Source organism: Somniosus microcephalus, chromosome 22 (genome assembly GCF_052327205.1).
Source record: "Somniosus microcephalus isolate GS21.2 chromosome 22, FLI_Smic_1.0, whole genome shotgun sequence".
In the NCBI taxonomy this organism is placed as follows: Eukaryota; Metazoa; Chordata; class Chondrichthyes; order Squaliformes; family Somniosidae; genus Somniosus; species Somniosus microcephalus.
Window position 1 is genome coordinate 56,202,407 of NC_141008.1, and position 21,003 is coordinate 56,223,409.

Consider the following 21,003-nt stretch of genomic DNA (forward strand, 5'->3'; position numbering starts at 1 on the left):
AGAGGACCTGTGGAAAAAAAATACAAAAAAAACAATATTATGCTAGCATGTGCTTTTTTGGGCAAAATTCCCAAGCTAAACTTCCCGTGGAAAATTTCTGGAAATTTACATGAAACTTTCCACCCCTTTGCAACCCTATACATAGTACAGAAGAATCATTCTGGTTTCTTTGAGGCATTTTATCAAGTTTCTGATTAAAATGGAACTCACTTCTTCGGTCACTCATCCAGTGAATCTTGTGTGCTCGCTATTCCATTAAAAGGTTGTTCTGGCCCTGAATACAATCTCAACTGCAATTGTAATCTCGATCTACAGGAAGTAATTTGTAGTTCAGGTAGATCAAAGTGCAATTATCAGGAAGGCTCAATGAAGCACCATTATCCAAGTCAGAATGGGTTCAAGCCCCAAAGACTCAAGCACGCAATCGAGACTGACAGTGCAGTACTGAGGGAGTGCCACATTGTCACAAGTGCCCTCTCAGGCGAGCTGTTAAACCAAGTCACATCCACCCATTCAGGATATTGTAACAGTTCCTACTGCGCTATTCAACAAGAAGCAGGCAGTTCTCTCCGGGCCATCATTCCTCCTTCAACCAACACCAAAAATCACGTTGTTTGTGGGACCTTGCTGTGCACAAATGGGCAGCTATATTTGCATATGCAACATTGACTACATTTCAAAAGTATCAGCTGTGAAGCTCTTTGGGATATCACGAGAACATGAACGGCACGATTATAAATGTAAGTTCTTTACAATACTGCAGTGAAAGCTGTGACAAATAAGTCATTTTACTGAAATGTCCCAGCTAATTCTGGAGCATGCAAGGCAGCAAAAGTCCTGCTGCTGATGCACAAGATTCAGGTTAGTGAAAAACACAGGGGCACCACCAGGCTGCATAGCAGGCCCCCTCCCAACATTACACTTCTCCAGTCATGGAGGGGAAAAGAACTAAAAGCTGCATAAACTGCCATGCGCATGTTCTTACCCCCAAACCTTGGACATCACTGGGAGCGAGCGGCAGAGATTCTACCAGAACAGTGGCCAGATTTCTCTCTCTCTCGTTCTCCCCCAGCATCTGCACTTACTGCCATGGCCTAGTGGCAAAAATATATATTCCTCTTTAGATTGGCAGAAGCACATCGTAAAAGGTGGCTTGCCAGAAAGTGAACTTATGCAAAGTGCCACTGTTTAAAGCGGTCAAACAGGATGCTTTATTGGGGAATTAGGTTTCCTATGGCACATGAAGTTACTTTGGCATTACTATTCTTGTAGCATACTCGTGCAGATTTAGACAGCTCCTTGGATTGCCTAGGCCAACAATTGGAGCACTGAATTCTGTAGAGTGAACTTTGATTCAAGGTTTAGGCAGTTTGCATAATTAGCCCTTTATATCCAGTTAACATGGCAATGTAGCAGCAATTACCGTTTGTTCTTTGCAACCCTAAATTCAGGGTTTATAAACTGATGAGTTTTATGCACATGTCCAAGCACAGATTTAAGGGGATTGGCAAGAGGACCAGAGGCGACATGAGGAACAGCTTTTTTACGCAATGAATGGTTAGGATTCGGAATGCACTGCCTGATAGGGTGGGGGGGGATGGGGATACAGATTCAATAGAAGCCTTCAAAAAGGGAATTGAATACTTGGAGAAAAAAATTGCAGGGATATGGAGAAAGAGCGGGGGAGTGGGACTGACTGGATTGCTCTTCGCAAGAGCTGGCGCCAACTCGATGGGCCGAATGGCCTCCTCCTGTGCTGTACTATTCTATGATATCCATGTTCTGGGGTATCTCGCTGCGTACTTTATGATTTCTAGGTAAATTGTTTACCCTTCATAAGAATACACAGCCAGAAAGTTTCTATAATGCACCCATTCCCAACACCAGCCCCATTTTAAGCAAAGGTTCACGACTGTTTCGTCTCGATATTAAAACCACCGCTCAGCCACTTCACAGCAAAGGTCACATTAACAGCACACAATAGTTAATCTGCACAATCCCTTTACCCATTGGGTAAATAGAACACACCAGGGACTGCTGCTTTGCAGATAAAGCACGCACGCCACAGCAGACGTCATGCACTTGCAACAATGGAGGTACAAAGGCATTCTGCAAGCCTCTGGCCTGGGCGGACATCTTTCAAGCAAAAAAAAAAGCAAAATACTGTGGATGCCGGAAATCTGAAATATAAATAGAAAATGCTGGAAACAGACAGCAGTTCAGGCAGCATGTTTGGGCTCTCGTGAGGAATTGCCACTCGATTCAGGTAATGGTGGGCTGTTGGCGCCGTCCATCTGTGTCTTTGGGAGAGGGTGGGTGAAAGGAAGAGGAACTGGGTAGCGGTTACACAAAACCAAATCCTGAGCCAATTATCCCCACACTCCAGTAGGAGGTCACTGGGTAGTGTTTTACATAGAAGCAGGAGATGGCCATTCGGCCCCTCGAGCCTACTCCGCCATTTACAGGAAACTCTATTATCCGGTACCAACGGGACCGGCGTGGTGCTGGTTTATCAAAAAGTCCAGATTACAGAGATATAGTTAAAAGGTACGTGAGCTCCGTACACAGCAACAAATCTAGGCTTCCCTGTTGCTTAGCAACATGTGCAGGAACTCCAGCCACAGACCAAGCGTCCCTGTTGCTTAGCAACAAGTGCACGAACCCCAGTTACACAGCCACAGATCCAGGAACGGCCACTAATATGAAGTAAAATTTACCTGAACCGACTCCTGAATTTTGCCGGTTAACAGAGTTTTTCGGTTATTTAGGTGTCAGTTAAAAGAGAGTTTCCTGTCATGAGATCATGGCTGATCATCCAAACTCAGTACCCTGTCCATGATTCTCCCTTTTGAGGGAGGAACCCTTGCCGATCTTTTCCTCTCCCTTATCCAGGGATATGGACACATCGCAGAACCCTCAGCCCCAAGGTGCCGATCGTCACCTCAACCGGCCAGAAATCTTAGTGAGCAATCTTGATCTACTTGGTTCAACACCATGTCAGGTAGCGTGGTTATCAAATGAACTAGGAGGAGAGTGCTCAGCAAATTTTATTACATCGGCATTCATAGCACAATGTGGAAGGCTGAAGAGGCAGCTGAGGGGAGTTAGAGTGGCAACACTAACATTTGAAGGCGATTGCAATTGAATGAACATTTCAGGAGAAGCACAATTACTAGATAAAGCAACTGTGAAAAACTGACTTACCCACAACAACCCAAATTCCCAATTACAGTGCAGAGAGGTATTCAAAATTATGGGGTTTTGCCAAGCTAACTGGGGAAAACCATTCCCACTGGCTAGTAAGCTGCTAATTAGAGGCCATAACTTCAAGGTTACCACTAAAAGTATTAATGTTTTTTAAAATATAAATAGAGGGTTGTTGAGGCACGGAACGCTCCGCCAGAAACAGCGACGGAAACAGAATACAGAGATGAATGAGGATTTTTTTTAATTTTTTTTTTTAAAGTGACTAAGGGCCAAGAGCTAGCACAGGCACGATGGGCCAAATGGCCTCCTATGCAATAAAAATTCCATTCTACAGATAAAACATGCCTGAAAAGTCTGAATGGAATGCAAACTTCACAAATCGATGCAAATCAAGTTTGAGCTCCTTAATTTCAGTTCATAATTGTAAACACTCAAATTCTGTCAAGACTAGACCTACCCAAAGTCCTTGACGCTCAACCTCAAAACTGTTGACGGCAAAAGCGAGTAAAAGCACCGACAGGTTGCGGAGGTATGGCGGACTCGTGATAAGTGACGTCCTAAATGTTTGGCAGTCATGTTCACACAGCAGCGGCACAATAATGCTTCCTTCATCTCGCCCCCCTCCTCACTCTCTTCCCCACTGCCGCAAACACACACACTTCCTCAGAACAAGGAAACTTCAAGGCTCGATGTTTGAAACAAGAGTGGCAGGGATTCATTCCACAAAAAAAAAAGCAGGGTCTCACATTCTATTCAAGAGCTTCTGTACCTACTGTGGAAGTCCAGCAAGTAGTTTGCCAGGTTTATACAACAACTCATCTTTCCACTGGTATACATAAGAACATAAGTAGGAGCAGGAATAGGCCATACGGCCCCTCGGGCCTGCTCCGCCATTCAATAGGATCATGGCTGATCTGAATCTAGACTCACGTCCACTTCCCTGCCCGCGCCCCGTAACCCCTAATTCCCTTATATACTTAAAAGCCAGTGGATGCTCAACAGTTCAAAGGCCAACGGTTCAGGCTTTATAGGCCATGGAGGAGACCACACAAACCCTAAAACTAAAAAAGTGTAATAAGTACCTTTTAAAAAAAGAACTCCGAGGCTTATATTAATCCACACCTTCCTTCCTCTCCCCCATTACCCACCTTTAAAAGATATATGAACTTTTTTTGGTAAGTAATTCAAAAGATTGTGCACAGCTGTGCAGGAGAGTGAACAGATGTTAGATTGGAAACAGATTTGGTATATGTAGAGACGCCTCCTTCTCCATCCCCTCCCACACTAAAGTTTCCGATTCTGTCAGGAACTGACTGCACATTTAAAGTTTATATTTTCTCAACACAATTTTTTTTAATTTTTTTTTTTATAAAGTTATTTCCTAATTAACCAAGAATCATCTTCATTCAATCGCCTCCCCTCTCCCTGAAGCTAAGAATTCATGTGACGTACTTGCGCAAGTGGGTTTTCTGCAACCCAGGCCTAGACAAGTTCTGAACGTAGGACCAGGAATAAGAAAGAGGGTAATCAGCATAGCTGAACCTATGGGTTTGGAAAAAGGGTTCACCCGAAACGTCGACTCTAATTTCTCTCCACAGGTGGTGCCTGGCCTGCTGAGTTTTTCCAGCATTTTCTGTTGTTATAGCTGAACCTAAACCTGAACATAAGAAAAAGGAGTAGGCCATTCAAAGAGATCATGGCTGATAATCTGCCTCAACTCCATTCACCGGCCCTATCGCCATATCCCTTGATGCCTTTACTAGTCAGAAATCTATCGACTTCTGTTTTGAATATACCCAATGACTGAGCCTCCACAGCCCTCTGGGGTAGAGAATTCCAAAGATTCACCACCCTCTGTGTGAAGAAATTTCTTCTCATCTCAGTCCTGAATGGCCTACCCTTTATCTCGAGGCTGTGGCCCCTGGTTCTAGACTCCCCAGCCAAGGGAAACATTCTCCCAGCATCCATCCTATCAAGCCCAATCATCAGTCATTCTTGTGCACAAACTTTGAAGCAGGGCTCACTGGAAGGCAGCAGGAACCCAAGCGGATTTCCTCTCCTGGTCCAGTGGTGTTTTCATATGCAGCAACCCTCCCCGGCACTCAGATCAGCCAACAGCACAGGGATCAAGCTCCTGGACCTTTCTGGTCTGTACTTGGCAGTCCCGGACTGTAGTGCATTTATCCAGTGCAGCATCAAGTGAGCAAAGGACTCCCAACTTTGAGCCAGGTGGCGATCAAAACAGATACTAGTACAAAGTCACTAGTTTTAAGTTGAAGGGTCGCTGTGGTCCATTCTCTTCGCGGCGGCTGCAGCTTGTAGTCATGCAAAACCACCTTTAGGTTTTGAATAAATCGCCCCAAGGGCAAAGGGAGGGGAATAGAATATACCTGGTGCACAAGAGATCAGCAACGGCAAACCCAAGGATGAAACCAGGTTCAGTTCAAAGCCCCCAGAATAGCATTACTGCTGAATGAAACCATGGCAGAGAAACCTTATGGAGCACATTAGTACCAACACATTATGGTGGTGTGGTGTTGGGGGTGGAGAATGGGGAATACAATGATACACTTCATGTTGTGCCAACACACTGGCATTGTGTCACGCAAGTGTAATTTGAGATGACTTAGCATACGACTTGTACATAGCTCAAAATACTGTGAATTGAAGTCAGGAATGAAAGAATCTATAGTTGCTCTGCTGGAACCTATTCTGGTTTAAGTGGGCCTACTATGAAAACTCAATTTAACCACAATTATGCTCTGTTGAATCCATGATTCTCAGTATGCTTAGTTTGGGCAGCAGTTACAATTGGCTTCTGGGTGAAAGAGGGGAAAACTGGCCAGGTTTTCCTGTGACTGACTGTAGGCCAACAATCCCATTGGGCAAGGACAGGATTAGGCTTGATCACAGGAGCAAATTATTGGTCCTTGCTGTACCACAAGGTGGGTCGGGAAGGTGGGGGCGGGCAGGGGCTAGAGTGTGTTCAGCCTTTTCTCCTCAGGTGAAATTGGGGGAGGGAATGGAAGTCACTTGAACCATGGTCAATCAACAAGCCACGACCAGGGAGCAAGTCTTCTGTCTGCGCGTCCTCGAAATCACTCATCAACTGGGAGGGAGAAAATTACCTTAATCTTGCTCGTTGGAGAGCAAGAAATGAGCCGAGAGGCCAGGGAAAGATTGAGAGTGGCGGCACAATAAACTACATGGGGCTTGGCCAAAGCTTTGGTCTGCATGGATTGCTTAGCTCTGTATCATGGAGTCTCAGGGGTACATGCAAGGTTTAAATCCACATTACCATCAATTAGGATATCTCAGGTTGTTGGTACAGGAAACTCTTTGGTATCCGGCACCGGCGTGTCGCCGGTTGATTAAAAATTCCGGATGACGGAGAGGGTTATCTACCGAAGCTATTTTTAACAAACACATTTTTTTTTTAAATCAAGAAATGTGCAGTATACAGTAATTGGACTTCCGACAGCGCCAAGAAGCCGAGTAGTGGCAGTTTGGAGAACTACCTCCACTGACCAACTCAGTCACCGCGGGAGACTCGGACTCGGCAACATTGCCGGTTATTGAGGTGTTGTTTTCGGAGTGAGAATTTTGCCGGTTAGAGAATACCGGATATTTAGGTGCCGTTTAAACAAGAGTTTCCTTATTAACAGATCATTGGTCTTTTATTTAAGATTTATCCATCCCAAGAGAACAGCCTCATTTTATATATCCCTTTCCAGCCTATTGAATAGAATGGCCCTATATTCTCTGGAGTTGAGGATCTCATTGAAACATATACCTTTTTTTTTTAAAAAGAGGGCTTGATAGGGTAGATGCAGAGAGGCTGTTCCCACTGGCTGGAGAGTCTAGAACTAGGGGTCACAGTCTCAGGATAAGGGAGCAGCTACTTAGGACTGAGATGAGGAGAAATTTCTTCACTCAGAAGGTTGTGAATCTTTTAAATTCTCTACCTCAGAGGGCTGTGGGTGCTCATTGGGTGTATTCAAGGCTGAGATCGATAGATTTTGGGACACTAAGGGGAATCAAGGGATAGGGCGGGAAAGTGAAGTTGAGGTAGATGATCAGCCATGATCTTATTGAAAGGCAGAGCAGGCTCGAGGGGCCGTATGGCCGACTCCTATTTATGTTCAAGCCTCCAGACTCCTGAATTTAAAAATACAAAGCCAGCAAATGGGAGAGCCGAGTTGCCGGTGCTTCAAGGGCATAGATTGGACACTCAGGCAGGAGTAAGAAATCACACAACACCAGGTTATAGTCCAACAGCTTTATTTGAAATCACAAGCTTTCGGAGCGCTGCTCCGTCAGGTGACGAAGGAGCAGCGCTCCGAAAGCTTGTGATTTCAAATAAAGCTGTTGGACTATAACCTGGTGTTGTGTGATTTCTTACATTTGTCCACCCCAGTCCAACACCGGCATCTCCACACCACTCAGACAGGAAGCACTTGACTGCAGCAAGCTAGCAGAAGCCAGAAAGGAAACCCGAGCAGATCCCCAGATGCCACGCCCATGAAGAAAAACCACATCCAAGGAAACAAGGTGAGGAAATGAAGCAGGAAACTCGGCTTAAACCCAAGCTGGGGACTCTACATCCTCACTGCAGTGGGAAATGCAACGGTTGGAGGGCATTTGTGACAACTGAAATTGATCTGACTCGAGAGTTTGGACATCAATAATTAAGTGACAAGGTAAAAGTTATCTATTTCAGATACAGAAGACAGCAGTGCATCTCCGGCAAAATCTAATTTTCAGTCGGCGCTAGTGTTGAAGCTGGTAATTTAAATATGAAAAGCGACAGCAGTAGATTTCAACGCAATTGCCACACCAAAAAACTCTGCAAGCCACGACTGAAGGAATTCGAAAGCCCCAATGGCCAAGGTCAACCCTGTCCTTACCCACAAGCACATGAGCTTTCCAGCACGCGCCACTGAAACACCGTCAGTTGCAGCGAACCTGTCCAATTTTCCTTTATCGAACCAAGGCGGCAATTGCATCACCCCAACTGCTGCCCTGGTTAATCAGGTAGAGAATGAAATCTGGGTCCCGCTGGTCTCTTTAAAAAAAAAATTACCAATTGGCCAATCGCCAGCTCTCCTGCACACATCCACACTCAATCCAGCCCTATAATACATCTTATCGGGGCGTCACCAATCTGTGTTCTCATCTCCCTCAGGATCCTATGTATCCATCCAGTCAGGCCCTGGCACAGCCCAGGTTCCTGCTCACTATCCGGTTACTTCAGATATCAATCGCATGTGGGAGTGTCAAGTGTGATAGGCCTGGGTGCGATGCAATCAAAGTGAAAAATGGCCAACTGCGGGAAGGGTACTGGAGGGGCGACCAATGCACGCACACACACAGCATCTTTGTTGGCGCGGGGAGAGAAGAAAAGCTGATCATGTTTGTTCAATGTTCACTGGAGCCCCAATACTCATTAATCACCATGCTACTGCGACAAATAACAGAGCACCTTCTAACATGGAAAAACCTTCCAGAGAGGTGGGGGGTGAAAGAAGGGAAGAGAAAAAAAAAAATCAGGCACCGTGCCAACAAAGGAGATTAGATGTTAGGGGGTGGGGGGGGGGGGGGGGGGCGCTGAAGTAAAACTTGGTCCAAGAGGGTCTTAAAATGAGGGGAGTGGGAGGGGAATTCCAGAGAGTGAGACCTCAGCAGCTGAAGTTGCGACTGACAACGGCAGGTGGTGTACAAGAGGTCGGAGCCACACTGGAATTACTATGCACGTCAATATTGCAGCTCATCTCCGCACTGGCTCCAATTGGCAACAGGAACTCTGGAGCACAGGAAAGAAAACACACACAGCCCCTCCCCTGGCAGCACGATATGCACACACGCTTCTCTTGCTCAATAGGAAAAGAACCCGAAATAACCACCTCTGCAACCTAATCACCCGAGACAAACATCTCCCTGCAAAATAAGTATCCAGTTAAAAATAAATGTAGGCTCAGGACCACCCAGGTGCATTGAAGTCTCACCACACCAGCCTACCCAAGGTCAAACATTATATTCAATGCAAACTACATTATACTTATTGCACGATGACTTGGTGTCTACAAACACAGTTTACTGGTACTGATGCTAGCTTTTTATTCCAGATTTATTTAATTAATTGAATTTAAATTCCCCAGCTGCCGTGGTGGGATTTGAACTCACGTCTCACCGGATCATTAGTCCTGGCCTCTGGATTAGTAGGCATAAACTGGGTTATATTAGGCCACTGTACCGCTGATGTGGGGGGGGGGGGCTGTACTAGTTGGGATGGATGTCAGTGCTCTTTCCCTAGCACTATTATTCCACTAGCGGGGAATGCCTGCAACCGCAGTAAGTTACAAACACGCCTTTGCAGCAACTCCACCCGCGTGTCTGTTGCAGTGTCACAAAGTCCAGCCGATGCTATAAAACAGAGGCAACTTGGCACCACAGAAGTGCATCATGAAGCAGCACAAGGAGTGGCAAAGCCATATAGAAATAGCAGGACTTGCTCACCTGCACCATCCACTCATTTCAGTGTGAAAGCAACACTTCAATTCTATTCGAAAGTTACAATTCCAGTCGGCAGCCCCTGCTTTGCATGGGCCCAGCTCTTTGAACACTGTTTACTCTCACTGCCTAACCTTTCAAAACTGTTGCGTTTTGATTTCCAGGTTCTTTTCACAAAGTGCTGTCGATGCTTTCACATCGAATGCAATTAGCTGCCCACAAGTCATTTCAAGTGCAACCAACTTAAAGAGGTCATAAAAAGACATTTGCACATCTGAGGAAAAATAAAAATTTTACTGAAGGGGAATTATCACTTCAACCACGATTGTAAAAAGGATTCCACTTCAAGAATTAATTTTCCCCATTATAGAAGTGGGGCAATCTTTTATATTTCCCAGTGCTACTGCCAGAAGTCCCAAGATGGTCTGGAGCAGAGACCCAGCTCAAATCGTGCCCTCCCTACTGCTGGCAGGCAACGTCAAGGGCCAATCGCAGGAGCACCAGATGTTGGGGTCACCATTTTTGTTCTGGCCACATGCAAATGGAGCTCTTGGCAAACTCCTCTCCCCGCTCTACCCCCCCCCCCCAAACTTGCGCAGACCGGCTTCCAATATTGATGGCCCACAGATCGAGTATGGATTATTGGTGAGCTGCACGCACGCATGCATCGTGTGGTTATTTTGTTTTATGTTCCATCGTATGGTTAAACACAAGGTGAGAGGAAATCCTATTAAAAATATGAGTTAAACTGTCTGTACAGCAATGCACAGTGTCTGTAATAAAACAGGGGAGCTGGAGGCAATCATACATTGCAAGGAACCAGACATAGTAGGGACGACCGAGACATGGCTACAGCAAAATCAGGACTGGGAATTAAACATTGCAGGGTATAACATATTTAGAAAAGATAGGGAGGAAAAAAGGGGAGGTGGAGTAGCCGTACATTTCAGGGATAACAAATGGCAGTTGAAAAAAATGACATATCAGCGAGACAAACACAGAATCCATGTGGATAGAGATAAAAGGTAATAAAGGATCAATCACACCAATAGGTGTCGTCTACAGACCACCTAATAGGGGAAGGGAGGTGGAGCAAGAAAGATGCAGACAAATTAGGGGAATGAGTAAAAAAAATAGAAATCATCATGGGGGATTTCAACTACCCCGATATTAATTGGACAGAAGAGATAGGTAAAGGGGATAAGGGAATGGAGTTCCTACAATGTGGACAGGACTCCTTTCTAACCCAATATATAAAAAGCCCAACCAAGGGAGGGTTCACTATTGGATCTCGTAATGGGGAATGAACCAGAGCAGATAAGAGAAGTAAAAGTAGGGGAATATACAGGTAATAGTGACCATAATATAATACGCTTTAAGATGATAACTGAGAAAGACAGAAGTATGAAAACCAGGTTAATAGATTGGAGAAAAGCTGATTTTGAGGGGCTGCGAATAGAACTTGGGGGGGGGGGGGGAAAATGGGCAAAAATATTGGCAAACAACAATGTAGAACATTGGGAAACATGAAAAACGGTGTTCAACAGAGTGCAGGAAAAATATATTCCGCTAAAGGAAAGAACAAACTAAACAATAATGAGACCCCATTAATGAATAAAGCCATAAGGGAACAATTGAGGGTAAGGAAAGAGACATACATTAAGCACAGAGACAGCAGGTTAAGGGAGAATAGAAAAATATTAGGAGAGAAGTCAAAAAACCAATTAGGGAGGCAAAGAGGAACTATGAAATTAAATTATCAAGGAACATAAAAAATAGTAAAATATTTTATAGGCACATCAATAAAAAAGATTGGGATGGGAATAGGGCCATTAAGGGATAGTCAGGATAATACCACAGGTAACGATAGAGAGATGGCAGAAATATTAAATCATTATTTTGCTTCAGTATTTACCAGGGAGATAGAACAGGTGGACATGACATCGGATGATGAGATTAGTAATGATATAGGTGCATTTAAAATTTTAAAAAGGGGATATATTAAATAAACCAATCAAACTCAAAGGAGGATAAAACCCCTGGTCCGGATGGACTGCATCCACGCATTTTTAAAGAATCTAGGGAAGAGATAGCAGAGGCATTACTACACATATTTAATAATTGGTTAGAAAAAGGTGTAGTGCCAGAGGACTGGCAGATAGCTAACGTAATACCGATATTTAAGAAGGGAGATAGAACATGTCCAGGGAATGAAAGACCAGTCAGTTTAACATCGGTGGTTGGAAAAATAATGGAATCCCTACTAAAGGAGAAAATAGAACATCCAAAGATGTGCGAGTTAGGTTGATTGGCTATGATAAATTGACCCTTAGTGTTAGGGGGATTAAATACGTGGGGTTACGGGGATAGGGTGGGATATGTGTTGGTGTAGGGGTTACGGGGATCGGGTGGGATATGTGTCGGTGCAGGCTCGATGGGCCGAAATGACCTCTATCTGCACTGTGGGGTTTCTGTGATTCTGTGATCTAGAAACCAAAACTATAATAATGAATAGTCAACAAGGATTTCAAAAGGGAAAGTCTTGCTTGACCAACCTTATTGAATGTTTTGAAGAGGTAACAGAGGAAGTAGACAATGGTAATGCAGTAGATGTGATTTATCTGAATTTTCAAAAGGCCTTCGATAAAGGTACCCCATAAAATACTAATGAACAAGGTCAGAGAATGCAGAGTCAGGGGACAAGTAGCAGAAAGGATTGCTGGCTGACTTCAGGACAGAAAGCAGAGAGTAGGGGTAAAGGGTAGCTATTCAGTGGCAGAAGGTGGGTAGTGGTGTTCCACAAGGATCAGTGCTGGGACCACTGCTGTTCACAATTTACATTCATTTAGACTTTGGAATCAAAAACACAATTTCTAAATTTGCCATATTATAAAAAGGATATAGAGGCCCTGGAGAGGGTGCGGAGAAGATTTACAAGGAGGATACCAGAGATGCGAGGGTAAACACATCAGGAATTAATGTACATGCCGGGTCTCTTTTCTCTTGAAAAAAGGCGGCGGGGTGACCTAATAGAGGTCTTTAAAATTATGAAAATTTTTTAAAAAGTGGATAGAGAGAGAATGTTTCCTCTTGTGGGGAAGAGCATATCTAGAGACCATCAATATAAGATAAATCACCAAGAAATCCAACAGGGAATTCAGAAGGAACTTTACCCAGAGAGCGGTGAGAATGTGGAACTCGCTACCACAGGGAGCGGTTGAAGCGAATAGTATAGTTGCTTTTAAGGGGAGGCTGGACAAGCGTATGAGGGAGAAGGGAATAGAGGGTTACGCTGATAGAGTTGAATGAGGAAAGACGGGAGGAGGCTCGAGTGGAGCAATGAATAATAGGAGTAGGCCATTCGGCCCTTCAATATGATCATGGCTGATCCTCTATCTCAATACCATATTCCCGCTCTCTCCCCATACACCTTGATGCCTTGTGTCTAGAAATTTATATCTCTCTTAAATATATTCAGTGACTTGGCCTCCACAGCCTTCTGTGGGAGAGAATTCCACAGGCTCACCACCCTCTGAGTGAAGAAATTTCTCCTCATCTTAGTCCTAAATGTCCTACCCCGTATCCTGAGACCCCTCGTCCCAGACCCCGCAGCCAGGGGAAACATCCTCCCTGCATCCAGTCTGTCTAGCCCTATCAGAATTGTATACGTTTCAATGAGATCCCCTCTCATTCTTCTAAACTGTAGTGAATACAGGCGTAGTCGACCCAATCTCTCTTCATACGACAGTCCTGCCATCCCAGGAATCAGTCTGGTGAACCTTCACTGCACTCCCTCTATGGCAAGTATATCCTTTCTTAGGTAAGGAGACCAAAACTGCACACATTACTCCAGGTGTGGTCTCAAGGCCCTGTATAACTGCAGTAAGACATCCTTGCTCCTGTACTCAAATCCTCTTGCAATGAAGGCCAACATACCATTTGCCTTCCAAACTGCTTGCTGCACCTGCATGTTTGCTTTCAGTGACTGGTGTACAAGGACACCCAGGTCCCTTTGTACATCAGCATTTCCCAATCTATCACCTTTCTGTTTTTCCTACCAAAGTGGAGAACTTCACATTTATCCACATTATACTGCATCTGCCATGTATTTGCCCACTCACTCAACTTGTTTAAATCGCCTTGAAGCCTCTTTGGATCCTCCTTACAACCCCACCTAGTTTTGTCTCGTCAGCAAACTGGAAAATATTACATTTGGTTCCCTCATCCAAATCACTGATATATATTGTGAATAGCTGGGGCCCAAGCACTGATCCCTGCGGTACCCCACTAGTCGCTGCCTGCCACCCCGAAAAAGACCCATTTATTCCTACTCTGTTTCCTGTCCGTTAACCAATTTTCAATCCATGCCAGTATATTATTCCCAATCCCATATGCTTTAATTTTGCACACTAACCTCTTACGTGGGACTTTATCAAAGGCCTTCTGAAAATCCAAATACACCACATCCACTGGTTCTCCCTTATCTATTCTACCAGTTACATCCTCAAAAACCTCCAGCAGGTTAGTCAAACACGATTTCCCTTTCATAAATCCATGCTGACTTCGTCTAAACGCCGACATGGACTGGTTGGGCCGAGTGGCCTGTTTCTGTGCCGTAGATCCTCTGCAATCCTATATAATCCTTATTTGCACACTACCACCATAGGAACTGGAGGAGTCCATTCAGCCTCTTGACCCCCATTCAATTAGATCACGACTGAACTGTATCTTAACTCCATCCAGCTTGGCTCCATATCCATTAATGCCCTTGCCCACCAAAAATCTATCAATCTCAGATTTGACATTTTCAATAGATTCCCAGCATCAACAGCTTTTATTTTGGGGGGGGGTGGGGGGGGAGTGAAGAGAAAGAGTGTTTCAGATTTCCACTACCCTTTGTGTGAAGTACTTCTTGATATCACCCCTCAACAGCCTAGCCCTAATTCTAAAGTTATGCCCCCTTGTTCTGGACTACCCCCACCAGAGGAAATAGTTTCTTTCCATCTCCCCCATCAACAACTTTAAATCATCTCAAACATCTCAATTAACCAGTGCTTTAATTCCACGCCGGCAATGTTCGCCGAGAGCCAGATTCAACACACCACAGAATGGTTTCCATTCAAACTGTGCGTGCAATACACGGCCTGGCATTAAATGGATATCAGAAGTGAGCTTCGGTACTGACCCGCCTCCCAACGTGTAGCAGCTGCCCTGTTCCCCAGCAGCACCGTCCACTTGCACAAGCACTTCAAAGTTGCAAAGTAGCCACTTCTTCCACCTTAACCAGTGCATTCCCAGTGGGAAGGGAGGTTCTATACAGATAGTTTTGAACTATCTTACACGCTGCCTCCAGCAGGAATCCCACTTGTTTACTTTGCCAGTTGATTGCCATTGAAACAAGTCACCACACACCACTGAGCATTAACAGGAGCGTGATAGCAGATCCCTGGCTAAAAAGGGATGCAGAGACACAGGACAAAGACAGAGTGGAGGGGGCATGCAAGGATTAAGAAAAAGGTGCTGCAACACATCGCAAGTACATTATTTTACGGTGTTGAACACTCGGCCACCAACATTCTTAAAGCAACATAAAAAGCTTTAAAAAGACCTTTGCTGTCCAGGCATCCAGGGCAGGTGCAAGACATCTGGAGCAGCCAGTCAGCTCCAGTAATGGAATCCCAATTCTATCCTTGCCATATGTGCATGCACAGTGAGGCACGTACCCAAGTTATTTGATTGCAGACATGATGCTCATCGCGGCACTTTAAGCAAACACGCCTTAGACATGAAAGATTAATTTTTTTCAAAAACACAAATTTAATTGCGCCAGAAGTTTGGAAAGTGAAGTTTAAGGAGCGAAGGTGGGGGGTTAAGGTAGGTTTTTTTGTACGCCACGTGAGATTTCGTGGAGAGTGGAGCACTTTCAATTTCAGGCACCCAGTGTCAACATTAAGCACAGTCAGAAGCGGCGCAAGTCGCCCCCCCCCACCCCACCCCCAAACGCTGCCCCAAATATGCTGTAATCCTAACTTGACAAGAGTACGCCCTCCTTCAGCAGTGTGACCTTTTCTCACCCCCATCAGCCACTCTGCGTTTTTAGCGAGCGCCAGTTAGTGTGGAATCAGGGACAGCTTTGCACTGTCGAAGCCTGTGCATTAGGTCGTGGATGTTGAGATGCTGCAACGCTGCCCAAACTCAGTTGACATAGGACCAAAAGGGTGGTCACAAGACCTGTGATAAGCTCCCCAAACCAAGCTTCAACTCTCACTATAGAAATAAAATCAACTGAAGTGGAAATCAACCGATGGTCGGGGAGTCCAGAACCAGGGGTCACAGTCTAAGGGGTAAGCCATTTAGGACTGAGATGAGGAGGAATTTCTTCACCCAGAGAGTGGTGAACCTGTGGAATTCTCTACCACAGAAGGCAGTTGAGGCCAATTCATTAAATATAGTCAAGAAGGATTTAGATATATTTCTTAAGGCTAAAGGGATCAAGGGATATGGAGAGAAAGCAGGGACAGGGTACTGAGTTTGGATGATCAGCCATGATCGCATTGAATCGGCTCGAGGGGCCAAATGGCCTACTCCTGCCTTCTATGTTTCTATGTAAACACAATTGCATGCAAAGAGATTTCTTTTAAGTCAAAATTTCACTCAAGAAATTTGGGCTCAATGGCTGGCTTTTTTTTTAATGGCAAAATTCTACATCCGATACAAGTCTCTCCCCCACCGCCCCCCTCCAGCAGCAGTTAAACCATTTGGAGAGGAAAGCTCGTTGTGCTTATTCTTCACTCCCTCTCCTACACCCAGTCAGCATAATTAGGAGAGTTACAAACCAACAGGTGCCAATTCAAACCCTGTGCAGATTACACCCCTCAATACACACACACACACACCAAAGCATCAAGGGTAAAACACCCACAGTTCCACTGGCTCTGTTCAAAACTAAAGTCACCCTGGGTCAGGAACATTGAAATGCCACAGCCAAACCGAGTCCGACACACGCCACGTTTGCACAGAAACAAGGTCAACTTATTCTGGGAGGGGCACAGGCAACACAGAACTGATAAGGAGTAAGAAAAAAGGACATGTTTAAAAAGTCAATTTTAAGATGCAGCTATTAGCACAAGCACTACAGCAGTGATTTCGAACACTGAGCACCAGGCGAGAAAGATCTTTTGACGGTTACTTTTGAGTTAACCAATTGCCCATTTGTGACTTCAATATGGCAAACTTGAATCAAATTGCACAGCTCATATCAGAATATCCAATTAGAGGCTCAAAAATACAATTGTCTGCTAGGATACTATGAATCTAAATATGAAGGCTGAAGTAGTGACTGCTACATTTGAAGTTCCTACCCACAATGCAGTTACTTTAAACGTTACAAAGCTTGAAAGGGTAGTTGAACGATCAGGTTCAGGTTGGCATTTTACAGTTCCTTTTTGGCAACAGTACTTGTGATTTTCAAAAGGGCTACACTATTCCCAGATAACTCGAGCACAATGTACTCCTGATAATTAGAAGTCATTTTGGAATTATTTTATTTAAAAAAAAGGTTGTATTATTAGTAAGTGCAAGTAATAGGAAACACTTTGAACAGGCGCCAATTACAATCACGCAGATCTCTTTCACCAACAAGTTTTCCTGCTGACACAAAGGGCAGATCAGGGCACCAGCAGCATGACTGGCTTGTCCTGTGCCAAAAAAAAAACAGGCACGGCCCTACATTACCAAAGAGGGACAAGTGCCTCCGGCTTGAATGTGGAGTCCCACACAAAGAAACCCACACACAGACAACACGTGTGCGTGTGTGTGTGGAATAACTCTTGGGAGTATTTATGCAATGTGCCCTGCAGCAACATTTTGGGAAAATACTATCTCATCCAAAAAAAGCAATGTTATACTTGAGAAACACCCCCTTGAACTGAAGCCAATTCCACTCAACACCTGCAGTAGCCAAATCATTCCAAGGTTTTTTTTAATAAAAAGGGGCAGCTGCCCATTCCCCCAATATATAGTGTCAGCCATGGCTCAGTGGGTAGCACCCTCGTCTGAGTCAGACGGTCGTGGGTTCATAGTCCCACTCCTGAGACTGGAGCACAGAAATCCAGGCTGACACTCCAGGTGCAGTGCTGAGGGAGCGCTGCGCTGTCGGAAGTGCCGTCTTTCGGATGAGATGTTAAACTGAGGACCCGTCTTCCCTCTCAGGTGGATGTAAAAGATCCCACGGCACTATTTCGAAGAGGAGCTGGGGAGTTATCCCCGGTGTCCTGGCCAATATTTATCCCTCAAATCAACATCACTAAAACAGATTAGAATCATAGAATGGTTACAGCACAGAAGGAGGCCATTCGGTCCGTCGAGCCCGTGCCGCCTCTCTGCAAGAGCACTTCAGCTAGTCCCACTCCCCCGCAAATTTCTCTTTCAGGTACTTATCCAATTCCCTTTTGAAAGCAGTGATTGAATCTGCCTCCACCACACTTTCAGGCAGTGCATTCCAGATCGTTACCATTCGCTGCGTTAAAAAGTTCGCTCTTACGTCACCCATGGTTCTTTTGCCAATCACGTTAAACCTGTATCCTCTGGTTCTTGATCCTTCTGCCAATGGGAACAGTTTCTCTCTCTCTATTCTGTCCAGACCCCTCATGATTTTGAACACCTCTATCAAATCCCCTCTGCTCCAAGGTGAACAGCCCCAGCTTCTCCAGTCTATTCACATAACTGAAGTCCCTCATTCCTGGAATCGCTCCTCGTAGGTCCTCTCCTCATTCTTTCTACCAAAGTGTATCACTTTGCACTTTTCTGCATTAAATTTCATCTGCCCTGTGGTCCCCCCCCCCCATTTCACCAGCCTGGTCATTATCACATTGCTGTTTGTGGGAGCTTGTTGTGCACAGATTGGCTGCCGTGTCCCCTACATTACAACATTGACTACAATTCAAAAAAAAACTTCATGGGCTGTAAAGCGCTTTGGGACGTCCTGAGGTGCTGAAAGGCGCTACATAAATACAAGTCTTTCTTTCAAAAATTTAAAGCCCCTGGTTTGGTTTAAAGGGACTGTCTCTATTTCACGGGCTGTTGGTGTCGAGTTTAAGCTCAGCCTCCCCCGGCCCTGCTCTCCAGCCGAGACAGGCTCAGCCTGCCGCTCTCACCAGCTACTCCGAGTCCGAGTCCGAGTCCGGCTTCCCTCCCCCACCCCCGGTGAAGGTGAACTGGGACCGCCCAGTGACCTCCACTCCTCTCCCCGGGAGTGTCCCGGCCCGGCCCCGCAGGCCGTCCAGCTCTCCCTCCCGAGCCCAGGCTACAGAGCCTGGTCCGCCTGGGAGTTCCGGGGCTTACCCGCCCGCCCAGCCGCTCCGCCTGCTCCCGGCGGCTCCGCACCGTCCAGCCCGACCTTGGGCGGTGTGGTTTAGGGTCATGCCGGGTAATAGCGCCGCTAGCTCCGCAAGCGCAGCGGCGGCCGCTTGCCGAACGACAAGGCGAGAGGGCCCTGAAAAAATTAAAAATCTGCCCCTTCACCTCACAGCACGATAGGCCGCAACCGGGGCCTCGCGTAGCAGCTGAGCCCGGGGAAGAGTGAGGGAGAGCCGGCCTGAGGGGGTAGGGTTGTGCCGCCGGTCAGGGGGTGACAAGAAGCCGAGGCTGGATACTCACCAGGCCACGCCGCTTCCGCTCTCAGTCCCGGGGCTCCGCGCCCTCGCAGCCGCCCCCACGTGTCCTCCGCCTCCCGCTGCTCGCTGGTAGAGCCCCCGCCCCTCGCGAGAACTGGCCTCAAGCCCCGCCCCAATCACCGCCCCTTGCGAGAACTGGCCTCAGGCCCCGCCCCAATCACCGCCCCTTGCGAGAATTGGCCTCAGGCCCCGCCCTCCAATCACCGCCCCTCGCGAGAACTGGCCTCAGGCCCCGCCTCAATCACTGCCCCTTGCGAGAACTGGCCTCAGGCCCCGCCCCCAATCACCGCCCCTCGCGAGAACTGGCCACAGGCCCCGTCCCCAATCACCGCCCCTCGCGAGAACTGGCCTCAGGCCCCGCCCCCCCAATCACCGCCCCTCGCGTGAACTGGCCTCAGGCCCCGCCCCCAATCACCGCCTTTCGCGAGAACTGGCCTCAGGCCCCGCCCCCCAATCACCGCCCCTCGCGAGAACTGGCCTCAGGCCCCGCCTCTCGCGAAAACCCGCCTCAGGCCCCGCGAGAACTCGCCCCCCCCGGTGACACGGCCCCTGCCCCAGAGACACGCCCCCTGTCCTGAGGACACGCCCCAGAGATACGCCCCCTGTCCTGAGGACACGCCCCCTGCCCTAGGGACACGGCCCCTGCCCCAGGGACACGCCCCTGCCCCGAGACACGCCCCCTGCCCCAGGGACACGCCCCCTGCCCCAGGGACACGCCCCCTGCCCTAGGGACACACCCCCTGCCCCCCCCCCCCGGGTCACGCCCCCTGCCCCCCCGGGTCACGCCCCCTGCAGTGTGGGGCCGAAATACAATCCTAGAATCATAAATAACAACAGAAAATGCTGGAAATACTCAGCAGGCCAGGCAACATCCGTGGAGAGAGAAACAGAGTCAACGTTTCAGGTCGAAACCCTTCATCAGGACTGAGGAAAAAAAGGCAGGAAATGAAACATTTGGGGGCTGGGAAATGGGGGAAGGGGATGAAAGAAGAGACATTAAGAGATATTCAAGGTGAGACGAGATGGTAATAGGACAGGTAAAGAAACAAACAATGGCTCTAAATGAAGTGTGAAATGCGCTGGCAGAGTGAAAGACAGTTGCCATGTGTGTAAAGTGTCTAATCGGAAGATGAGGTGCTGTTCCTCGAGCTTACGCTGAGCTTCCGTGGAACAATGCAAGAGGCCGCAGACGGTGCGGTCCGAGTGGGAATGGAGCGGTGAATTAAAGTGACAGGGACCGGAAGCTTGGGGTCACCCTTACGGACTGAACGGAGGTGTTCCGCAAAGCGGTCACCCAATCTGCGTTTGGTCTCCCCAATGTAGAGGAGACCACATCATGAGCAGCGAATACGGTATACTAGATTGCAAGAAGTACAAGTAAATCGCTGTTTCACCTGGAAGGAATGTTTGGGGCCCTGGACAGTGGGAAGGGAGGAGGTATAAGGGCAGGTGTTGCATCTCCTGCACTTGCACGGGAAGGTGCCGGGCGAAGGGGAAGGGGTGCTGGGGGTGATAGAGGAGTGAACTAGGGTGTCTTGGAGGGAGCGATCCCTACGGAATGCTGAAAGGGGAGGTGAGGGGAAGATGTGTTTGGTGGTGGATCACGTTGGAG

The 21,003-nt window shown here is 46.9% G+C and overlaps 1 protein-coding gene across 1 annotated transcript in view; it reads right to left on the bottom strand.

The window, feature by feature from the left end:
* The window catches only part of akap1b (A kinase (PRKA) anchor protein 1b), a 62,632-nt gene extending 43,150 nt beyond the window's left edge, over nucleotides 1–19,482 (bottom strand). The window contains exon 1 of the mRNA XM_085964795.1: nucleotides 19,375–19,482. The gene's annotated coding sequence lies outside the window, so the exon portion shown is untranslated. The remainder of the gene's footprint in view (nucleotides 1–19,374) is intronic.
* Between the last annotated feature and the right edge of the window lie 1,521 nt (nucleotides 19,483–21,003).